At 41.7% G+C, this 23,594-nt stretch overlaps 4 long non-coding RNA genes across 4 annotated transcripts; all 4 read left to right on the forward strand.

Annotated features, from left to right (window-relative positions):
- Positions 1 to 3,163: 3,163 nt before the first annotated feature.
- Positions 3,164 to 3,973, forward strand: LOC118241538 (uncharacterized). Its single transcript, XR_004776156.2, has 3 exons — positions 3,164 to 3,217; positions 3,653 to 3,703; positions 3,903 to 3,973. It is a non-coding gene; the product is annotated as an uncharacterized LOC118241538 (long non-coding RNA).
- Positions 3,974 to 9,140: 5,167 nt separating this feature from the next.
- Positions 9,141 to 11,848, forward strand: LOC118241537 (uncharacterized). The gene is made up of 4 exons (XR_014122657.1): positions 9,141 to 9,179; positions 9,528 to 9,578; positions 10,014 to 10,064; positions 10,264 to 11,848. It is a non-coding gene; the product is annotated as an uncharacterized LOC118241537 (long non-coding RNA).
- Positions 11,849 to 15,434: 3,586 nt separating this feature from the next.
- On the forward strand, positions 15,435 to 18,218 carry LOC118241914 (uncharacterized). Its single transcript, XR_014119891.1, has 4 exons — positions 15,435 to 15,554; positions 15,911 to 15,961; positions 16,397 to 16,447; positions 16,647 to 18,218. It is a non-coding gene; the product is annotated as an uncharacterized LOC118241914 (long non-coding RNA).
- Positions 18,219 to 18,738: 520 nt separating this feature from the next.
- On the forward strand, positions 18,739 to 21,558 carry LOC113578870 (uncharacterized). The gene is made up of 3 exons (XR_004776152.2): positions 18,739 to 20,354; positions 20,630 to 20,710; positions 21,021 to 21,558. It is a non-coding gene; the product is annotated as an uncharacterized LOC113578870 (long non-coding RNA).
- Positions 21,559 to 23,594: the final 2,036 nt, after the last annotated feature.

Raw genomic sequence — 23,594 nt, forward strand, 5'->3', positions numbered from 1 at the left:
AAGTGTAAAGAGCTACATCCATAAAGTGTTCAGCATTCCTGAACAGCATTGTCCTATAAACGTAGCTTTATTAACCCACCAAAACTAATTCTTGAGTGCACAGTGTTTAAATCCTGCTAAATCCTGAGTGAAGAAGCTTCAGCCTTTCTAAGTATACCTCTGGTTAGCGTATTTAGGGTATAATCAGGGTTCCCACATATACTGGAAAACCTGGAAATTTAGAGGCTAGGTTTGCAGTCATAGAAACTCCTGGAATTTGAGAAAATTGCAAAAAAAAAAAAATTCTAAAACACAAAGATTTGGACATTTTTGAGGTCCTGGAAAATTGTAAAGCTGGTTTATTAAACCACTTAGATTGCATGCTTGTGTCGATGATTAATCAATATGTGTCATGTTGATGATTTCTGAGCATTTTGTAAAACACGGCGTCAGGGCCGTCTACTGATGGAGGTTTCTCTGTTGTCTTTCCACTCTTCTCATGCCTTTATGAAAAGATGGCAATCCAAAGATGGACCATGCCACACACAAAACCATTACATAAAGCTCTAAAAATGATCCTCACTTCATACTGCCTCTCACATCCATCCCCCCCAAGCTCTACTCTACTCTGACTCCTCCTTAGACTTTGTCCCAACAACCAGCAGCCATGGTCTCTCTTAAGCAGCTGTCTAGCACTCTGAACATTAAAATAACTGATGCCCACAAAGCAGGAGAAGGGTAGAAAAAGATGGCAGATTGTCTTCAGGCAGTCATTTCCTCAGTCCATGTTGTAATTAAAAATAACAGTTAACAGGACTGGTGGAGGTCAAGTTGAGGTCTGGAAGACTGAGAAAATGTTTGAAGAGAAATGTTTTTCAGGATCGTTAGAATGTCGAATCAAAACCCATATTTAACTGAGCTTTCTCAAAGCTTTCTCAAACCTTCCGGGAAGATTCAGCAGACTGGAGCGGTGGTGCACCTTCATCAGAAGAAAACCTTTCCAGGCTATCGGCACAAAATTCAACATCAGACATTGGCAAAATGGCACCTAAACAAGCCTGATGGATTTCAGTCATGTGCACTTCTGAGGTTAAAACAGGCCACAGTTTTTGCCTGCAATGAGCAAAGTTGAGTCTGAAGAAAAAAGGGTGCAGAATTTCACGAAAAGAACGGAGGTATGGAGGTGGATCATTCCGATCGTAGAGGGAAGAGTGGATTAACTTACATGCCAACAAACTCTAAGAAAACACCACACCTTCAGTTTACCAAAAAAAGTGGGAGTTGAAGAGAATGACTTCATTAATAGGATAATGATCCAAAACACACGTCAGTATCCACAGTGGACTACCTCAAGACAAGCAAGCTGACGGATTTCTTCGTGGCCTTCACAGCCCTACTGAAACAAAATGGGAAAACTGTGGCTAGAGCTAAAAAACTTCTTAAAAAGCAGTTCAGGCAAGACGGCCCAAGAATCTTGCAGAAGTAGGTGCCTTTCACAACGTAGAATGAGCAAATCTCCCCCATCCCCAGGGACTGAGGGATCCAGAGATTCATTGACACTTGCCAAAGAGGGTGTTACTAAGTACGGATCACGCAGAGTAACCAAACCTTTACTTTTTTCTTTCTTTTTTTTATTGAAACTTTATAAGATGAAAATATAAATGTAATCTTGCTTGCTTGGTCATGGAAAGTGCCCTGGAAAATTCCTGAAAAGTCCTGAAATATTATTTTCAAAAATCTACGGGAACCCCAATAACCCTAACCCTAGGGTTCATTCTTGAGTACAGGTTTAAATCTTAAGCATCTTTGTAATTTCCTAAGTACAGCGTTAGTGCCTGAACATATCTTGAGCTTATCGCCTTTTTACCTGAGTCTGGCTGGAGTACCAGAATGCTCTTCTGCGGAACAGGAACATGGGAAGGTGTCAGGATCAGAGAGCGAGCGCAAACTGGGAGAGAGGGATCGGAGAAGAGGCAGGGGAAGAGGCGATCCACTGGAATAGGCACGATAGGCGAGGTGAGTTAAAACACACACACACACACACACACACATAAACACACATAAACATATTATGGTGAAGGAGACCCCATTCAGAACCACATACCCAAAGCACATCTAGAAGAACATCTCCAGAATCAAACCTGTAGTAAAGTCCATTAGCCCATTTTACAATGGCACCTCCAGTAAATGGACTGGAACACTGTTCCTGAAGTTGCAATGAAAATGACCTCTGCTTGTTCTCCTCTCAGACTGAAGACTTGGATGTGAATGAGCCTGCAAAAGCAGATGGCACTTCAAGGTTATTCACTCTCTCTTTCACATTTTCATAGTTCTGTGTCAAATCTGGAGTTTCATTTTCAGAACAGTGCTCTTTACTAATTGTCCTGGTCTGTGATATTGCCAGTCATCTCTATAGGGATCCTCAAGCAGAAGATGTCAGATTGCCATCATGACTGGACTTTAGGAAGGTACAACTGAATTGGACCTAATTTTCCTATTTTGCTAGATTGTTTAACTATCTTCTAGAAGGGTAGGATTAAATGTAAACTTCTCTCTCCCTCCCTCTCTTCCTCCTCCTCACCTGCTGTCACTCACTCTCTCACACACACACACATACACACACACACACACACACACACACACACACACACACACACACACACACACACACACACACACTCTCTCTCTCTCTCTCTAGTTATATTTGGATGTGTTGAAGGAGAACACTGCTTTGAGGGAGAAGCTCCAGGAAACACAGCTGCAACTCAGTGAGAGCAAAGTGGAGCTGGAACGACTCCGACAGGTAAGGGTGTGTGTGTAGCCTTATTAAAGTGATGATGCTAGAATGCACTATTATTCAAGGAATTCCAGCGGGTATTAACTGTAGTTTGTTTTTCTGATCATTTGTGCATTCTCTGGGAACAAATTTTCCTTCCCATCAGTTCATTTCCATGCATGGTTTTAATATTCAGTGACCAAATGTACTACTACTTTTTGTGTTTTATGTCACAATTAATAGATTCATTGATTGTTTTTTTAGAACAACTTAAATGAGATCATGTTTAGCGAGTCTGAAGGAAAGACTAACGTATATACAGTAATCTTTTCATCTAACATCTATCTATCTGTCTGTCTGTCTGTCTGTCTGTCTGTCTGTCTGTCTGTCTGTCTGTCTCTCTGCACTCAGAGTCAGGAGAATGACTGTGAGCGCCCTTCTCTACTGAAGATGGAGAGATTTGTAAGTGTGGTTTTCTCTTTGCTGTGTTTCTAACCCTGACACTAGATTTCCTTCTTTGTCTGCTTTACTTGTTAGAACCAGAAACTTGCATTTGTGTGCCACTTTCTATCTCTTTTTATTTTCTGGGGTCTAGTTTTAGCATGTACTTTCGCTCAGGGGGAGATGATTTTCCTTTCCTTAAACTTTTTGTCAGACAAGGCGTTCCCGCGTGTCTCGTTGCACGAGGCATAAATGCATGATGTGGAAATTCCACTGGCCTGAGCTTTGACACCACCACCATTATGACCTTACAGTGATGGGTTGTTATTAGGGCCATGCCAGGCTGAATGCATGAGACAGAACCAGCAGAAAGATTTAGAGAAGGCTAGCTGATCTCTGTCTGCCATGCTGCCGTGCTGACCATCTGCTGTCTGATCAACTCTTTGTGTGCTGCAGGAGAAGAAGGCACTTGAGAGAAAAGCATCAGAGCTGGAGGATGAGCTCAAGGTAGAGTGTGTTTATATGGTAGCTGCTCTTAAAAAGGTGCAGTACTGCATGGCTTTCAGAACTGTAACAAATAATTACTTTCAGTTAAATTTTTTAATAAACAAATTCCCTGCTCGTTAAGTCAGTCCCACCAATCAAACTAAACCTTCCCCTTTGACTGTCTTCCTCTTGTTCTATTTACCGTCTCCCTTTTGCAAAGGTTCTGATTGACCTGCGTGCCGATAACCAGCGTCTGAAAGATGAGAACGCTGCCCTCATCCGCGTCATCAGCAAGATCTCCAGATGAGCCCTATATGTGCCGCTACCCTCCCAAACCACTAAGTGGCGGCACTGTACCATTCTGCACATCTCTGCCCAGAGTAAACTGGAATGACGCTGTTCACTTTCTGCATGGCCATAGCACACAGAATCTTTGTGTGTGTTTGTCTGGGACTGGCCTCTCACCCTTGTGTTGCCTAAACTACTGTTTTCCAAACTAAAATGCACATAACGATAAAGCCTAAAGGAACGTGTAGACCCAGCCTAACCCACAGTTCGAGAAATTTGAGCTCCTTGTGCACAACTGTCAGGAGATTCTACTACTCCAGATCCTCAGAACCCAGTGAAGACTAGACCCAGTACAGATACAGTTCTAGAGCCCTCTGCTCTTTGCTCACGTCCAGCAGAGAACGCTAGAACTCCAATTCCTCTGAGTGTAGTTGAGTGAAGTCTTGACCAAATCACCCTTGTCGTTCTGGAAGCCACAACCCTTTGAGCAGAACTAGCACAAAATTCTGGGACTACAGTTTCATCGAGTCTGGTTTTGTTCAATGTAAATGCAAATTAAATACTTGAAGTGCTGCAGAATGGAGAATAATTGTAAGCCGCTTTTGTTCTGTATATTTAAAATGTAAGGAATTCTTTCATGTGCGCTGTGCTTGATATCTTTTCCTTGTAGCTTTATATGAAAAAGCCAGTACAAGGGTAACAGCTTATTTATTGTTTTTCTTTCCCCCTCTTCTTTGTACACTAGCCATGGGTAGTCACTGTAACTTGTAACAACTGCTCTGACAGTGCTCAACACTAGTGGGCACCACTGATCAGGGAAGCACGTGAATCAGGTGTTTCAGCTCTGGCCATATGACCTAAAGAAGTGCTTGTATATCTTGGACACTGCAGAGATGCAACCATGTGCCAAACGTTATTTTCCACTCTTATGTGCTCCAACATGTTTGTTAGTGGACCCACTGTAGTGAATTGTTTCCCCGCACCCCACCCACATTCTCTCAGGACAAGCCCAGATCTACACTGTATTTGAGCAGACTGCTGCTGTGTTGGACCAAACAGGCCCTTGCATTATTGCTGTTTCTCATTTAACAAGTATTTATGAGTGTAAGTGATGTATTATGAGGCCTGTGTCCTGTACCAAAGGTGGTATGGTCTTTATTTTTCTCTCCAAGAGGAACAGGAATGTTTATACTGTGAGTCCTGGTCTCTCAGAGGAGCAGGCGCTTTATAAGGTGAAAGCCTTGGAAAGTTTACCACCATTTTTTATTGCTTTTGTTCTTAGTTTTTTTTTTAAGCCAATGCATGCCAAAATTGTATTCTGACAAAATATGTGCCTTTCTACATATCTATTTATTATGTCTATGTTCCTTGGTTGAAAAATACTGGGCTAGTTCAGTAGTACTATAACAGACTCCTAACACTTCACTGTCATCAGAAACACGTCTGGCTCCACCATCATTCGGTACAAGGGCCATTTGAAATGATCAATAAACTGCAAACAGTTCAGTACCATGAGCCTGCCAGTCTTAGTCCACCTTACTTGTCTTTGATGGTTTACATTTGAAGATTCATATCATCCAGGTGATTTTAAATTAGATGACTACTGGAATAATACCCAGATTGCAGCATGGGGAAAGGGGGCATCTACTTTCATTTGGGAAATGGCAGGCTATTTGTTCATGCTTGTACTGAATACTCCATGCTAACGATAATTGTGGTTTACATATGTTGCTTGCTGTAGCCAACTGCATAAAATAATATACATATCCGGCCTTAATTGAGTGTAATTCATGACTGAGCATCATTGCTTCAAAGTTTAATCAATCTTTTATTTACATTTTGTCTCCACTGTGGCAGTCTAGTTAGTACTTGCCTTTCGCCTTGGAAAAATATCATTTATTTATATATAAAATGAATGAGAGCTGAGAGAGGTAAGCAGTTCTATGCTCACAACCAAAACTGTAGGCCTGCACGCCTTGCATCTAAAACATGCACCAAGTAGTGCAGGCTGCACAGTCACGTGTTTTCCAGCACAAGCCCCCCCTCCCCCACTCTCGATTCAGCTCAATAATTCAAGCTCTTAGTGACTTACGCATAAAGTCAAGTATCATGGAGCACCGGGGAACTGATGTTTTGCAAGCCTTCACAATCCTTTCGACACAAAGCCACATGGCCCTGGATTGCAGGAGCTCGGAATTGCGTCAGAGTTCGCAGCCGCTGTTGGACATGCATCGCTTCTCTTTGTGTGGATGCAGAGACAACGCTGAACTTCACTACACTGTAGCATCTTGGCGCAGCTGAAGAGAGACTCGTGAAGACGTCCCCTGGTGTTGCACGCTGTGGCTTGTTGCAAAATGTACAGCACGAAATCAAAAAACGGTCCTGCTATAGGGCTCCCCCCCAACCTTGTCTTACCTTTGGATGAAAAAGTGTAAAGAGCTACATCCATAAAGTGTTCAGCATTCCTGAACAGCATTGTCCTATAAACGTAGCTTTATTAACCCACCAAAACTAATTCTTGAGTGCACAGTGTTTAAATCCTGCTAAATCCTGAGTGAAGAAGCTTCAGCCTTTCTAAGTATACCTCTGGTTAGCGTATTTAGGGTATAATCAGGGTTCCCACATATACTGGAAAACCTGGAAATTTAGAGGCTAGGTTTGCAGTCATAGAAACTCCTGGAATTTGAGAAAATTGCAAAAAAAAAAAAATTCTAAAACACAAAGATTTGGACATTTTTGAGGTCCTGGAAAATTGTAAAGCTGGTTTATTAAACCACTTAGATTGCATGCTTGTGTCGATGATTAATCAATATGTGTCATGTTGATGATTTCTGAGCATTTTGTAAAACACGGCGTCAGGGCCGTCTACTGATGGAGGTTTCTCTGTTGTCTTTCCACTCTTCTCATGCCTTTATGAAAAGATGGCAATCCAAAGATGGACCATGCCACACACAAAACCATTACATAAAGCTCTAAAAATGATCCTCACTTCATACTGCCTCTCACATCCATCCCCCCCAAGCTCTACTCTACTCTGACTCCTCCTTAGACTTTGTCCCAACAACCAGCAGCCATGGTCTCTCTTAAGCAGCTGTCTAGCACTCTGAACATTAAAATAACTGATGCCCACAAAGCAGGAGAAGGGTAGAAAAAGATGGCAGATTGTCTTCAGGCAGTCATTTCCTCAGTCCATGTTGTAATTAAAAATAACAGTTAACAGGACTGGTGGAGGTCAAGTTGAGGTCTGGAAGACTGAGAAAATGTTTGAAGAGAAATGTTTTTCAGGATCGTTAGAATGTCGAATCAAAACCCATATTTAACTGAGCTTTCTCAAAGCTTTCTCAAACCTTCCGGGAAGATTCAGCAGACTGGAGCGGTGGTGCACCTTCATCAGAAGAAAACCTTTCCAGGCTATCGGCACAAAATTCAACATCAGACATTGGCAAAATGGCACCTAAACAAGCCTGATGGATTTCAGTCATGTGCACTTCTGAGGTTAAAACAGGCCACAGTTTTTGCCTGCAATGAGCAAAGTTGAGTCTGAAGAAAAAAGGGTGCAGAATTTCACGAAAAGAACGGAGGTATGGAGGTGGATCATTCCGATCGTATAGGGAAGAGTGGATTAACTTACATGCCAACAAACTCTAAGAAAACACCACACCTTCAGTTTACCAAAAAAAGTGGGAGTTGAAGAGAATGACTTCATTAATAGGATAATGATCCAAAACACACGTCAGTATCCACAGTGGACTACCTCAAGACAAGCAAGCTGACGGATTTCTTCGTGGCCTTCACAGCCCTACTGAAACAAAATGGGAAAACTGTGGCTAGAGCTAAAAAACTTCTTAAAAAGCAGTTCAGGCAAGACGGCCCAAGAATCTTGCAGAAGTAGGTGCCTTTCACAACGTAGAATGAGCAAATCCCCCCCATCCCCAGGGACTGAGGGATCCAGAGATTCATTGACACTTGCCAAAGAGGGTGTTACTAAGTACGGATCACGCAGAGTAACCAAACCTTTACTTTTTTCTTTCTTTTTTTTATTGAAACTTTATAAGATGAAAATATAAATGTAATCTTGCTTGCTTGGTCATGGAAAGTGCCCTGGAAAATTCCTGAAAAGTCCTGAAATATTATTTTCAAAAATCTACGGGAACCCCAATAACCCTAACCCTAGGGTTCATTCTTGAGTACAGGTTTAAATCTTAAGCATCTTTGTAATTTCCTAAGTACAGCGTTAGTGCCTGAACATATCTTGAGCTTATCGCCTTATTACCTGAGTCTGGCTGGAGTACCAGAATGCTCTTCTGCGGAACAGGAACATGGGAAGGTGTCAGGATCAGAGAGCGAGCGCAAACTGGGAGAGAGGGATCGGAGAAGAGGCAGGGGAAGAGGCGATCCACTGGAATAGGCACGATAGGCGAGGTGAGTTAAAACACACACACACACACACACACACACACACACATAAACACACATAAACATATTATGGTGAAGGAGACCCCATTCAGAACCACATACCCAAAGCACATCTAGAAGAACATCTCCAGAATCAAACCTGTAGTAAAGTCCATTAGCCCATTTTACAATGGCACCTCCAGTAAATGGACTGGAACACTGTTCCTGAAGTTGCAATGAAAATGACCTCTGCTTGTTCTCCTCTCAGACTGAAGACTTGGATGTGAATGAGCCTGCAAAAGCAGATGGCACTTCAAGGTTATTCACTCTCTCTTTCACATTTTCATAGTTCTGTGTCAAATCTGGAGTTTCATTTTCAGAACAGTGCTCTTTACTAATTGTCCTGGTCTGTGATATTGCCAGTCATCTCTATAGGGATCCTCAAGCAGGAGATGCCAGATTGCCATCATGACTGGACTTTAGGAAGGTACAACTGAATTGGACCTAATTTTCCTATTTTGCTAGATTGTTTAACTATCTTCTAGAAGGGTAGGATTAAATGTAAACTTCTCTCTCCCTCCCTCTCTTCCTCCTCCTCACCTGCTGTCACTCACTCTCTCACACACACACACATACACACACACACACACACACACACACACACACACACACACACACACACACACACACTCTCTCTCTCTCTCTCTAGTTATATTTGGATGTGTTGAAGGAGAACACTGCTTTGAGGGAGAAGCTCCAGGAAACACAGCTGCAACTCAGTGAGAGCAAAGTGGAGCTGGAACGACTCCGACAGGTAAGGGTGTGTGTGTAGCCTTATTAAAGTGATGATGCTAGAATGCACTATTATTCAAGGAATTCCAGCGGGTATTAACTGTAGTTTGTTTTTCTGATCATTTGTGCATTCTCTGGGAACAAATTTTCCTTCCCATCAGTTCATTTCCATGCATGGTTTTAAAATTCAGTGACCAAATGTACTACTACTTTTTCTGTTTTATGCTACAAATAATAGATTCATTGATTGTTTTTTTAGAACAACTTAAATGAGATCATGTTTAGCGAGTCTGAAGGAAAGACTAACATATATACAGTAATCTAATCATCTAACATCTGTCTGTCTGTCTGTCTGTCTGTCTGCACTCAGAGTCAGGAGAATGGCTGTGAGCGCCCTGCTCTACTGGAGCTGGAGAGATTTGTAAGTGTGGTTTGCTCTTTGCTGTGTTTCTAGCCCTGACCCTAGATTTCCTTCTTTTTCCGCTTTACTTGTTAGAACCAGAAACTTGCATTTGTGTGCCACTTTCTATCTCTTTTTCTTTTCTGGGGTCTAGCTCTAGCACTTACTTTCGCTCAGGGGGAGATGATTTTCCTTTCCTTCCGCTTTTTGTCAGACAAGGCGTTCCCGGGTGTCTCGTTGCACGAGGCATAAATGCATGATGTGGAAATTCTAGTGGCTGGAGCTTTGACACGGCCACCATTACGACCTTACAGTGATGGGTTGTTATTAGGGCCATGCCAGGAAGAATGCATGAGACAGAACCAGCAGAAAGATTTAGAGAAGGCTAGCTGATCTCTGTCTGCCATGCTGCCGTGCTGACCATCTGCTGTCTGATCAACTCTTTGTGTGCTGCAGGAGAAGAAGGCACTTGAGAGAAAAGCATCAGAGCTGGAGGATGAGCTCAAGGTAGAGTGTGTTTATATGGTAGCTGCTCTTAAAAAGGTGCAGTACTGCATGGCTTTCAGAACTGTAACAAATAATTACTTTCAGTTAAATTTGTTAATAAACAAATTCCCTGCTCGTTAAGTCAGTCCCACCAGTCAACCTAAACCTTCCCCTTTGACTGTCTTCCTCTTGATCTATTTACCGTCTCCCTTTTGCAAAGGTTCTGATTGACCTGCATGCCGATAACCAGCGTCTGAAAGATGAGAACGCCGCCCTCATCCGTGTCATCAGCAAGCTCTCCAGATGAGCCCTATATGTGCCGCTACCCTCCCAAACCACTAAGTGGCAGCACTGTGCCATTCTGCACATCTCTGCCCAGAGTAAACTGGAATGACGCTGTTCACTTTCTGCATGGCCATAGCACACAGAATCTTTGTGTGTGTTTGTCTGGGACTGGCCTCTCACCCTTGTGTTGCCTAAACTACTGTTTTCCAAACTAAACTGCACATAACGATAAAGCCTAAAGGAACGTGTAGACCCAGCCTAACCCACAGTTCGAGAAATTTGAGCTCCTTGCGCACAACTGTCAGGAAATTCTACTACTCCAGATCCTCAGAACCCAGTGAAGACTAGACCCAGTACAGATACAGTTCTAGAGCCCTCTGCTCTTTGCTCACGTCCAGCAGAGAACGCTAGAACTCCAATTCCTCTGAGTGTAGTTGAGTGAAGTCTTGACCAAATCACCATCGTCATTCTGGAAGCCACAACCCTTTGAGCAGAACTAGCACAAAATTCTGGGACTACAGTTTCATTGAGTCCAGTTTTGTTCAATGTAAATGTAAATTAAATACTTGAAGTGCTGCAGAATGGAGAATAATTGTAAGGCGCTTTTGTTCTGTATATTTAAAATGTAAAGAATTTTTTCATGTGCGCTGGGCTTGATATCTTTACCTTGTAGCTTTATATGAAAAAAGCCAGTACAAGGGTAACAGCTTATTTATTGTTTTTCTTTCCCCCTCTTCTTTGTACACTAGCCATGGGTAGTCACTGTAACTTGTAACAACTGCTCTGACAGTGCTCAACACTAGTGGGCACCACTGATCAGGGAAGCACGTGAATCAGGTGTTTCAGCTCTGGCCACATGACCTAAAGAAGTGCTTGTATATCTTGGACACTGCAGAGATGCAACCATGTGCCAAACGTTATTTTCCACTCTTATGTGCTCCAACATGCTTGTTAGTGGACCCACTGTAGTGAATTGTTCCCCTGCACCCCACCCACATTCTCTCAGGACAAGCCCAGATCTACACTGTATTTGAGCAGACTGCTACTGTGTTGGACCAAACAGGCCTTTGCATTATTGCTGTTTCTCATTTAACAAGTATTTATGAGTGTAAGTGATGTATTATGAGGCCTGTGTCCTGTACCAATGGTGGTATGGTCTTTATTTTTCTCTCCAAGAGGAACAGGAATGTTTATACTGTGAGTCCTGGTCTCTCAGAGGAGCAGGCGCTTTATAAGGTGAAAGCCTTGGAAAGTTTACCACCATTTTTTATTGCTTTTGTTCTTAGGTTTTTTTTTAAGCCAATGCATGCCAAAATTGTATTTTGACAAAATATGTGCCTTTCTACATATCTATTTTAATATATCTATGTTGCTTGGTTGAAAAATACTGGGCTAGTTCAGTAGTACTATAACAGACTCCTAACGCTTCACTGTCATCAGAAACACGTCTGGCTCCACCATCATTCGGTACAAGGGCCTTTTGAAATGACCAATAAACTGCAAACAGTTCAGTACCATGAGCCTGCCAGTCTTAGTCCACCTTACTTGTCTTTGATGGTTTACATTTGAAGATTCATATCATCCAGGTGATTTTAAATTAGATGACTACTGGAATAATACCCAGATTGCAGCATGGGGAAAGGGGGCATCTACTTTCATTTGGGAAATGGCAGGCTATTTGTTCATGCTTGTACTGAATACTCCATGCTAACGATAATTGTGGTTTACATATGTTGCTTGCTGTAGCCAACTGCATAAAATAATATACATATCCGGCCTTAATTGAGTGTAATTCATGACTGAGCATCATTGCTTCAAAGTTTAATCAATCTTTTATTTACATTTTGTCTCCACTGTGGCAGTCTAGTTAGTACTTGCCTTTCGCCTTGGAAAAATATCATTTATTTATATATAAAATGAATGAGAGCTGAGAGAGGTAAGCAGTTCTATGCTCACAACCAAAACTGTAGGCCTGCACGCCTTGCATCTAAAACATGCACCAAGTAGTGCAGGCTGCACAGTCACGTGTTTTCCAGCACAAGCCCCCCCTCCCCCACTCTCGATTCAGCTCAATAATTCAAGCTCTTAGTGACTTACGCATAAAGTCAAGTATCATGGAGCACCGGGGAACTGATGTTTTGCAAGCCTTCACAATCCTTTCGACACAAAGCCACATGGCCCTGGATTGCAGGAGCTCGGAATTGCGTCAGAGTTCGCAGCCGCTGTTGGACATGCATCGCTTCTCTTTGTGCGGATGCAGAGACAACGCTGAACTTCACTACACTGTAGCATCTTGGCGCAGCTGAAGAGAGACTCGTGAAGACGTCCCCTGGTGTTGCACGCTGTGGCTTGTTGCAAAATGTACAGCACGAAATCGAAAAACGGTCCTGCTATAGGGCTCCCCCCTCAACCTTGTCTTACCTTTGGATGAAAAAGTGTAAAGAGCTACATCCATAAAGTGTTCAGCATTCCTGAACAGCATTGTCCTATAAACGTAGCTTTATTAACCCACCAAAACTAATTCTTGAGTGCACAGTGTTTAAATCCTGTTTAATCCTGAGTGAAGAAGCTTCAGCCTTTCTAAGTATACCTCTGGTTAGCGTATTTAGGGTATAATCAGGGTTCCCACATATACTGGAAAACCTGGAAATTTAGAGGCTAGGTTTGCAGTCATAGAAACTCCTGGAATTTGAGAAAATTGCAAAAAAAAAAATTCTAAAACACAAAGATTTGGACATTTTTGAGGTCCTGGAAAATTGTAAAGCTGGTTTATTAAACCACTTAGATTGCATGTTTGTGCCGATGATTAATCAATATGTCATATGGCTGATTTCTGAGCATTTTGTAAAACACGGCGATCAGAGTATGTTAGCGAGGGGCGTCAGGGCCGTCTACTGATGGAGGTTTCTCTGTTGTCTTTCCACTCTTCTCATGCCTTTATGAAAAGATGGCAATCCAAAGATGGACCATGCCACACACAAAACCATTACATAAAGCTCTAAAAATGATCCTCACTTCATACTGCCTCTCACATCCATCCCCCCCAAGCTCTACTCTACTCTGACTCCTCCTTAGACTTTGTCCCAACAACCAGCAGCCATGGTCTCTCTTAAGCAGCTGTCTAGCACTCTGAACATTAAAATAACTGATGCCCACAAAGCAGGAGAAGGGTAGAAAAAGATGGCAGATTGTCTTCAGGCAGTCATTTCCTCAGTCCATGTTGTAATTAAAAATAACAGTTAACAGGACTGGTGGAGGTCAAGTTGGGGTCTGGAAGACTGAGAAAATGTTTGAAGAGAAATGTTTTTCAGGATCGTTAGAATGTCGAATCAAAACCGAAATTTAACTGAGCTTTCTCAAAGCTTTCTCAAACCTTCCGGGAAGATTCAGCAGACTGGAGCGGTGGTGCACCTTCATCAGAAGAAAACCTTTCCAGGCTATCGGCACAAAATTCAACATCAGACATTGGCAAAATGGCACCTAAACAAGCCTGATGGATTTCAGTCATGTGCACTTCTGAGGTTAAAACAGGCCACAGTTTTTGCCTGCAATGAACAAAGTTGAGTCTGAAGAAAAAAGGGTGCAGAATTTCACGAAAAGAACAGAGGTATGGAGGTGGATCATTTCAATCATAGAGGGAAGAGTGGATTAATTTAAATGCCAACAAACTCTAAGAACACCACACCTTCAGTTTACCAAAAAAAAGTGGGAGTTGAAGAGAATGACTTCATTAATAGGAAAATGATCCAAAACACACGTCAGTATCCACAGTGGACTACCTCAAGACAAGCAAGCTGACGGATTTCTTCGTGGCCTTCACAGCCCTACTGAAACAAAATGGGAAAACTGTGGCTAGAGCTAAAAAACTTCTTAAAAAGCAGTTCAGGCAAGACGGCCCCAGAATCTTGCAGAAGTAGGTGCCTTTCACAACGTAGAATGAGCAAATCCCCCCCATCCCCAGGGACTGAGGGATCCAGAGATTCATTGACACTTGCCAAAGAGGGTGTTACTAAGTACTGATCACGCAGGGTAACCAAACCTTTACTTTTTTCTTTCTTTTTTTTATTGAAACTTTATAAGATGAAAATATGAATGTAATCTTGCTTGCTTGGTCATGGAAAGTGCCCTGGAAAATTCCTGAAAAGTCCTGAAATATTATTTTCTAAAATGTATGGGAACCCCGATATCCCTAACCCTAGGGTTCATTCTTGAGTACAGGTTTAAATCTTAAGCATCTTTGTAATTTCCTAAGTGCAGCGTTAGTGCCTGAACATATCTTGAGCTTATCACCTTATTACCTGAGTCTGGCTTGAGTACTAGAATGCTCTTCTGCACACCAGGAACGTGGGAAGGTGTCAGGATCAGAGATCGAGAGCAAACTGGGAGTGAGGGATCGGAGAAGAGCCAGGGGAAGAGGCGATCCACTGGAATAGGCACGATAGGCGAGGTGAATTAAAACACACATACACACACATAAACATATTATGGTGAAAGAGACCCCATTCAGAACGACATGCCCAAAGCACATCTAGAAGAACATCTCCAGAATCAAACCTGTAGTAAAGTCCATTAGCCCATTTTACAATGGCACCTCCAGTAAATGGACTGGAACACTGGTCCTAAAGTTGGAATGAAAATGATCTCTGCTTGTTCTCCTCTCAGACTGAAGACTTGGATGTGAATGAGCCTGCACAAGCAGATGGCACTTCAAGGTTATTCACTCTCTCTTTCACATTTTCATAGTTCTGTGTCAAATCTGGAGTTTCATTTTCAGAACAGTGCTCTTTACTAATTGTCCTGGTCTGTGATATTGCCAGTCATCTCTATAGGGATCCTCAAGCAGAAGATGTCAGATTGCCATCATGACTGGACTTTAGGAAGGTACAACTGAATTGGACCTAATTTTCCTATTTTGCTAGATTGTTTCACTTTCTTCTAGAAGGGGAGGATTAAATGTAAACTTCTCTCTCCCTCCCTCTCTTCCTCCTCCTCACCTGCTGTCACTCACTCTCTCACACACATACACACACACACACACATACACACACACACACACACACACACACACACACACACACACACACACACACACACACACTCTCTCTCTCTCTCTCTCTCTAGATATATTTGGATGTGTTGAAGGAGAACACTGCTTTGAGGGAGAAGCTCCAGGAAACACAGCTGCAGCTCAGTGAGAGCAAAGTGGAGCTGGAACGACTCCGACAGGTAAGGGTGTGTGTGTAGCCTTATTAAAGTGATGATGCTAGAATGCACTATTATTCAAGGAATTCCAGCGGGTATTAACTGTAGTGTGTTTTTCTGATCATTTGTTCATTCTCTGGGAACAAATTTTCCTTCCCATCAGTTCATTTCCATGCATGGTTTTAATATTCAGTGACCAAATGTACTACTACTTTTTTTGTTTTATGCTACAAATAATAGATTCATTGATTGTTTTTTTAGAACAACTTAAATGAGATCATGTTTAGTGAGTCTGAAGGAAAGACTAACGTATATACAGTAATCTAATCATCTAACGTCTGTCTGTCTGTCTGTCTGTCTGTCTGTCTGTCTGCACTCAGAGTCAGGAGAATGGCTGTGAGCGCCCTGCTCTACTGGAGCTGGAGAGATTTGTAAGTGTGGTTTGCTCTTTGCTGTGTTTCTAGCCCTGACCCTAGATTTCCTTCTTTTTCCGCTTTACTTGTTAGAACCAGAAACTTGCATTTGTGTGCCACTTTCTATCTCTTTTTCTTTTCTGGGGTCTAGCTCTAGCACTTACTTTCGCTCAGGGGGAGATGATTTTCCTTTCCTTCCGCTTTTTGTCAGACAAGGCGTTCCCGGGTGTCTCGTTGCACGAGGCATAAATGCATGATGTGGAAATTCTAGTGGCTGGAGCTTTGACACGGCCACCATTACGACCTTACAGTGATGGGTTGTTATTAGGGCCATGCCAGGAAGAATGCATGAGACAGAACCAGCAGAAAGATTTAGAGAAGGCTAGCTGATCTCTGTCTGCCATGCTGCCGTGCTGACCATCTGCTGTCTGATCAACTCTTTGTGTGCTGCAGGAGAAGAAGGCACTTGAGAGAAAAGCATCAGAGCTGGAGGATGAGCTCAAGGTAGAGTGTGTTTATATGGTAGCTGCTCTTAAAAAGGTGCAGTACTGCATGGCTTTCAGAACTGTAACAAATAATTACTTTCAGTTAAAATTTTTAATAAACAAATTCCCTGCTCGTTAAGTCAGTCCCACCAATCAAACTAAACCTTCCCCTTTGACTGTCTTCCTCTTGTTCTATTTACCGTCTCCCTTTTGCAAAGGTTCTGATTGACCTGCGTGCCGATAAGCAGCGTCTGAAAGATGAGAACGCCTCCCTCATCCGCGTCATCAGCAAGATCTCCAGATGAGCTCTATATGTGCCGCTACCCTCCCAAACCACTAAGTGGCAGCACTGTGCCATTCTGCACATCTCTGCCCAGAGTAAACTGGAATGACGCTGTTCACTTTCTGCATGGCCATAGCACATAGAATCTTTGTGTGTGTTTGTCTGGGACTGGCCTCTCACCCTTGTGTTGCCTAAACTACTGTTTTCCAAACTAAAATGCACATAACGATAAAGCCTAAAGGAACATGTAGACCCAGCCTAACCCACAGTTCGAGAAATTTGAGCTCCTTGTGCACAACTGTCAGGAGATTCTACTACTCCAGATCCTCAGAACCCAGTGAAGACTAGACCCAGTACAGATACAGTTCTAGAGCCCTCTGCTCTTTGCTCACGTCCAGCAGAGAACGCTAGAACTCCAATTCCTCTGAGTGTAGTTGAGTGAAGTCTTGACCAAATCACCCTTGTCGTTCTGGAAGCCACAACCCTTTGAGCAGAACTAGCACAAAATTCTGGGACTACAGTTTCATCGAGTCTGGTTTTGTTCAATGTAAATGCAAATTAAATACTTGAAGTGCTGCAGAATGGAGAATAATTGTAAGCCGCTTTTGTTCTGTATATTTAAAATGTAAGGAATTCTTTCATGTGCGCTGTGCTTGATATCTTTACCTTGTAGCTTTATATGAAAAAAGCCAGTACATGGGTAACAGCTTATTTATTGTTTTTCTTTACCCCTCTTCTTTGTACGCTAGCCATGGGTAGTCACTGTAACTTGTAACAACTGCTCTGATAGTGCTCAACACTAGTGGGCACCACTGATCAGGGAAGCACGTGAATCAGGTGTTTCAGCTCTGGCCACATGACCTAAAGAAGTGCTTGTATATCTTGGACACTGCAGAGATGCAACCATGTGCCAAACGTTATTTTCCACTCTTATGTGCTCCAATATGCTTGTTAGTGGACCCACTGTAGTGAATTGTTCCCCCGCACCCCACCCACATTCTCTCAAATACTGGGCTAGTTCAGTAGTACTATAACAGACTCCTAACGCTTCACTGTCATCAGAAACACGTCTAGCTCCACCATGTAAAGGAAATACTATGTGCTTCAGTGATTCACATACATTCAGCAGTATCCTGTTCCCTTGGAAAAATGTTTATGTAAGCAAAGAACTTTAAGGGAGTGAGACAATAAATCAGATAAGCAGGAAAATGTCTCGTTTTATTGCCTGCAATTGCTTTATTGCTTGCAATTGTTTTATTGCCTGCAATTAAGAGATGACACTCAAGCAGATTGTTACCAGCCGGCCTGAAAGAGATAAGCAACGCTTAAAGCTGATTGGTGTATAAGCCATAGCAACAAGAGGCAGGAAGTCCGTGATTGGTCAAGGCATACAGTTAGAATTGTATATCAAGCAATGCTCTGTATGACTCGGGGCTTCTCTTGGTAGTGAGCCCAACACTCTGTGGAATCTTTCTTTTCTATTAAAACCTTTTTTACTTATTATCCACATCTGACTCCCCGTTTCATTGAATTTCCACCACAACCATCATTCGTTAAAAGGGCCTTTTGAAATGACCAATAAACTGCAAACAGTTCAGTATCATGAGCCTGCCAGTCTTAGTCCACCTTATATATATATATATATATATATATATATATATATATATATATATATATATATATATATATATATATAATTGACATTTTTCCAAGGCGAAAGGCAAGTACTAACTAGCCTGCCACAGTGCTATAATAAACTAGCTAAATTGCCGCAGTAAGTTGGGGATCTGTATAAATCCACGTTATTCTGACGAGAAAGTAAATCGCATGGTTCACGTGTGTTTTCTGTACATTAGCTAAAGTTTCCCGGTGTCTTTCATAAGTTTCATTTTAGAGCTTCTAATCTTTCGTTAGGCGTCTAAGTTTTCATTTTGAAGGGGCGGAGCCTCTGTGGATGCTATATTTACTTATAAACTTCCTCACGTAATGTCAGAGAAAGAGTTAGGTAAGACCCTTTAAATATGTTTTGTGGAAAAAAAAGACAACTGATGAATTATTATAAGACCATATTAAAAGAAGCAACTTAATGCAGAACGTTGTATTGTCTTGTTTTGCCCTTTTTATCTTATATTTTTCTTTCTTTTTAAATACTTTTTATACTTCTATACTTTTTATATAATGATTTTTTTGTGATGGGGCTTTGTGACAGCAATGGCAATGTGTGGACATCTTATGTGTGGCTGTGTGTGGCAATGTGGGAACATCATTGTGATAATACATTTACTAAATATATTCTTTATTAGTTTAATTATTGTATACATTATTGTGTATGTTTTTGTTTGTTTTAACCATTGTTTTCTCTCCTTCTGTCATCCACCCCTCCTTTTTCTCCTCAACTTCAATCCCTGCTTCCTCTTCCTTCTTACCATCTTACTTCCCTGCTCACCATTACTTTTGCCACTCTCCTCCGCTTGACCCCTCCCCTGCCCACACCCACACACTCACTGAGCATTCGCTGAACTAAACCAAACTGAACCGTAATTGGTCACAATTGCCAAACAATGACCATCCAGTGGCGGTACCCGAGGTTGACTGAAGTGGGCTTGTGGGCATCCCCTCTACCTCTTCTTCTCTACAGTCCTCTGTTCTCTTAATTTCCACTAAACTGGAACACAAATGCTAGGTTCAGCACGGAACCTAAGGACAACTCATACCAGGCGTATGACTCACGAAAGCAATGATGCTAAAAAGAAATGGCACAATGAAACCAAGCCCAACAACTGCTAAGTGGAATCTTTCTCTTCTCTCTCATGCCTGACTTAGAAGTTAATTAAGATGTTGCTTATGATACTGTAATTAATGAAATTATTAATTATGTGGTCACATTTATTATTGTTTGTTATTGTAACGGTGTGGCCCGAGTGCCGAAGGGCATGGAACAGGGCGCACAGACTTCATCGACAGAGACGAACATTTATTGACATAACACAAAACGGCCCTCACATATAACACGAGCAATAAACGTGAACAGTTAACGGTTAACACTGAACAAAACGATGAACACGACTACCTTTAAATGACGAAAAGTACAAACCGATGAATACAAGTACCTTTAACAATGACGAAAATTACGAAACAATGAACACGACTACCTTTAACAATGATGAAAAGTACAAGTTTATAGTGACGACGCGAACATTTACATCAACACGCTACATCAACAATGACCAACACTGCACACTTTGACAAGGGTTTATATGCATAAAGACGAAGGAGCAGGTGCGTTTACAAACAAAACAACCCTCCCACTGCACGTGGCGGGCCAAGCCATGTGACTCGCGGGAGGCGAGCGTTCCGTGACAGTTATCTATTAGATGTAGTTAGTATTATTCTCAGAAATTTGGTTTAAAGTAATTACAGCATAACACCTACTTAGGATGGCACATCAATAGTAGGATTACCTGTATAGGTTTTAAACTGCTAGCTCTTTATTAGAAAAGTGAAAGAGAGGACGTAGTTAGTGGAAGAATGGTCACAACTTCACCTCCGCTATGTCTCGTTTCAGGTGGACTCTGCTTGCCTTGGCAGTGCATGGAGGAGATTCCACACCGAAACCAAAGACGCCAGTGAAGACATGGAGTGGGTAGGTTTCCCTCTAGCTACAACGACCAGCTCACCTGGGCACGTTGATTCAGATTTACCCAATTTCATGGCTACATGCATCAACTATCAATATGGATGATAATCTAGAAATGTTTGCATTTCTTTAGTTATTGGCTACAGCTCCTTTTAGATGCCAGTGCCAAAAATATAATGATAAAACTGGTTGCTTCCTGCACTACAGGCAAATTGTTTGCTTCCTACAAAACAACCTTCATCTGATTCATCTCTGAATCATCTTTTGTCCCATTTGCACAGACACCATATGTTGATGCCAGCCAGGTCATTGAGTCTTTCCAGAAGCTGAGTCTCAGCAGTGTTGAGATGGATGTGGACCAGGTAAGCATGAGTTGGTAGTGATTTTGCATTATCTTTAAGAAATCAAATCCTCAGACATGCACTTTCACTGAAAAGAAATCAGTGCTGGGGCTGAAAGGAAGAGGTTCACGAAAAGTGTATGCCATGTTTGTCAAGAATATCAGCACTGAACCACACAAGGCATATCAGAACTATGCTTAAAAATATATTTGTAGTACAATTGTTTTATATTTATTTTGATACATTGAAAAGAAATGTCAGATGTGAAGCAAAGCTTGTAGAAGAATGTTTTCCTCTGTGCTCAGTAAAACGAGTTATTTTTCCCCGGCAGAACATCAACAATGAACTAGATGACATTGAGCAGGCTCTTCACAGACTGGATCTGAATGCTGATGAAATGGAGATATGCAAATGAAGTGGTGGATGACCACTTTAGGCCTTGCTCTTATACAGGCTACATGTGATGAATGTTATTAGGCAATTCTGTAAATATTGTAAATATGACTGTACATATTTCTTTGTTAGTTTAGTATGTCTTGGTTTTGTTTTGGGGTTTGGGAATTTTGGTTTGTTTATTTTCTCCACTTATTTATTTTGGCATTAATAAATGTAATCAAGTTTTTGGTCCTCCAGAGATTTTGGAGGGGGTGGTGGTATGGGTGAAAAAAAACAATAATTCAATAATTGCTGTAGTTACTAATAGTTAGAAGTCAGTCCCCTGAGTTTTCAGGGCAGTCTCCTATCCATATTTATTTGATGATCAGATTTGTATATTATCAGTGTCTGAAGCAAAACAGATCTGTAACTTTCCAATCTTAAAAAAACAAACAAAATACATGAATAAAACTTTCCAATCTTAAAAAAAGAAATAAAATACATGAATAAAAATGTTTAAAGCTGCTCACTGCAAAAATAAACCAACCATAAGTTTACTGTCAGTGCATACAGAACAGTGCAAACAGAAAAACTATCATTGTTCAGTCTTACTTCATATAACACCATGAGCACATGAGAACAGAAAGACTCCACAACTGAACATGCAGAAAAAGGTATGACTCTCAATATTATTGGACTTGGGATCAGAGATGGGTAGATGCAAATGGGTCAAGCAGTTACACTCTGTGAATCATGGCAGTGTATAATGGATTCATAGCAGAGGAAGCCTGAAAACTCCCTTACCACTCACACCAGTGTCTTCTGTGGGCAGCACAGTGGTCAGGTGGCATGAAGTGATGGCCGACCTCGGCACTTCTCCAGAACCCAAGTACAAGCCAGCACTTCTTCCTCAGTGTCTGTGTGTTGGTGTTCTCCAGAGCAGAGAGCACAGGAGGCAAAAGTGGATATCATTATAGGCAAGGCAGGAAATAAGAGTCATTCAGCTTTTGGCTGATTATGGTTGATACCAACTCAGGAGGGTGATGGTTCTGCAAATTATGTAGCTATACTCAGTTACCTAACAGATGCCCAGGAATGGCAAGAATTTCTGTGATTGGCAGGGACATTGTTCAGAATCGGACTTGGGTCAAATGAAAGGAGTCATCCGTCTGTGTGAATCAGGATCCCTGGTTGGTTGGTTTGTGTGTTGTATAAGCCAACTGAAAAAGTAAAAGCACACTTCTTTTTCCTAAATTTATATATTTAACATATAGAGAGTAAAAACAATGATGCCAGTAAACAGTAAAAAAGTGAGACGATTATGCAACACCAGGTGTGGCTCTGTAGTCTAAGCACTCATTGGGTGATCGCAGATTTGACCCCTGGTCTTTATGATAAAGTAAATAATGTTCTCCAGACCCATTCCTGGCTGAGCGTCCAGGAAAGCGTAATTGGCCTTGCTCTCTGGGTGAATTGGATCCCCCAACACAGCACCAACCAAACTGGGTTTCTGCTTGTCGGTGTAAATAGAACTGGTGGTTGGTTCTCTCCCTTGAGCCATCCAGTGATGTGCAGGTGGCAGGCTGAAAGGATGCAGTGGGTGGTTACATGTGTATCAGATGAAGGCTTGGTGGTGTTATGATTGGGGGAGACTTAGTTAGCTAATTGGTAGAACTAGACACTACTAAGACTGGGAGAAAATTGAGGTAAAAAAATAAATACACAATGCCAAAAGCATTAATGTAGCATCAATGTAACAGCTCTACATGTAGGTATTTTGTAGTTTAGCCTTAACTGAACATTATTCAAACTCCATGAAAGTGTCATCAGATTCTATTGCGTGTGTGTGTGCATGGCCACACCCCTCCCCTGTATCACACCTGTTCCTTGTTTTTTGTTGTTACCTTTTGTATATATAAAGTCCTACTCAGGTGTTGGTCTTTGTCAGTGTTTCAAGTTTCGTTTATTTGTCACATACATAGTCATACACAGTATAACTCGCAGTGAAATGGTTGAGAGTGCTCTGTCCAAACTGAGGAAAAAGAAAACAGGGGTGCATAGAAAAATATATATTCTATATATGTACAAAAATATATTAACAATGTATGTACAATATATGTATATTATGTTTATATACACAATGTACAATGTATATGGTTATGTATATATGTATGTACACAATGTACAGAATGTACAGTTCCATCTTGTAAATGACATTTACAGTTTTTATGTTACATGGTGGTAATTGAACATATTTACAGTTATGTTACATGGTGGTGGTGGTCCCCACAGTTTATCAGTTTCTCTGATTCAGGGCCCGAATGGCCTGTGAGAAGAAGCTCCTCTTCAGTCTCTCTGTCTTGGTCTTCAGGGAGCGAAAGCGCTTCCCTGACCTCAAGAGAGAGAAGAGCCTATTGTTGGGATGAGTGGGGTCCTTCACAATCCTCCTGGCCTTGGTCTGGCACCGCTTGTAGTAGATGGTCTGCAGGTCAGGAAGTTCCGTGTGAGTGATGCGTTCTCGTGAACGCAC

This window comes from Electrophorus electricus, chromosome 3 (genome assembly GCF_041902795.1).
Source record: "Electrophorus electricus isolate QZ-2024a chromosome 3, ASM4190279v1, whole genome shotgun sequence".
Lineage (NCBI taxonomy): Eukaryota > Metazoa > Chordata > Actinopteri > Gymnotiformes > Gymnotidae > Electrophorus > Electrophorus electricus.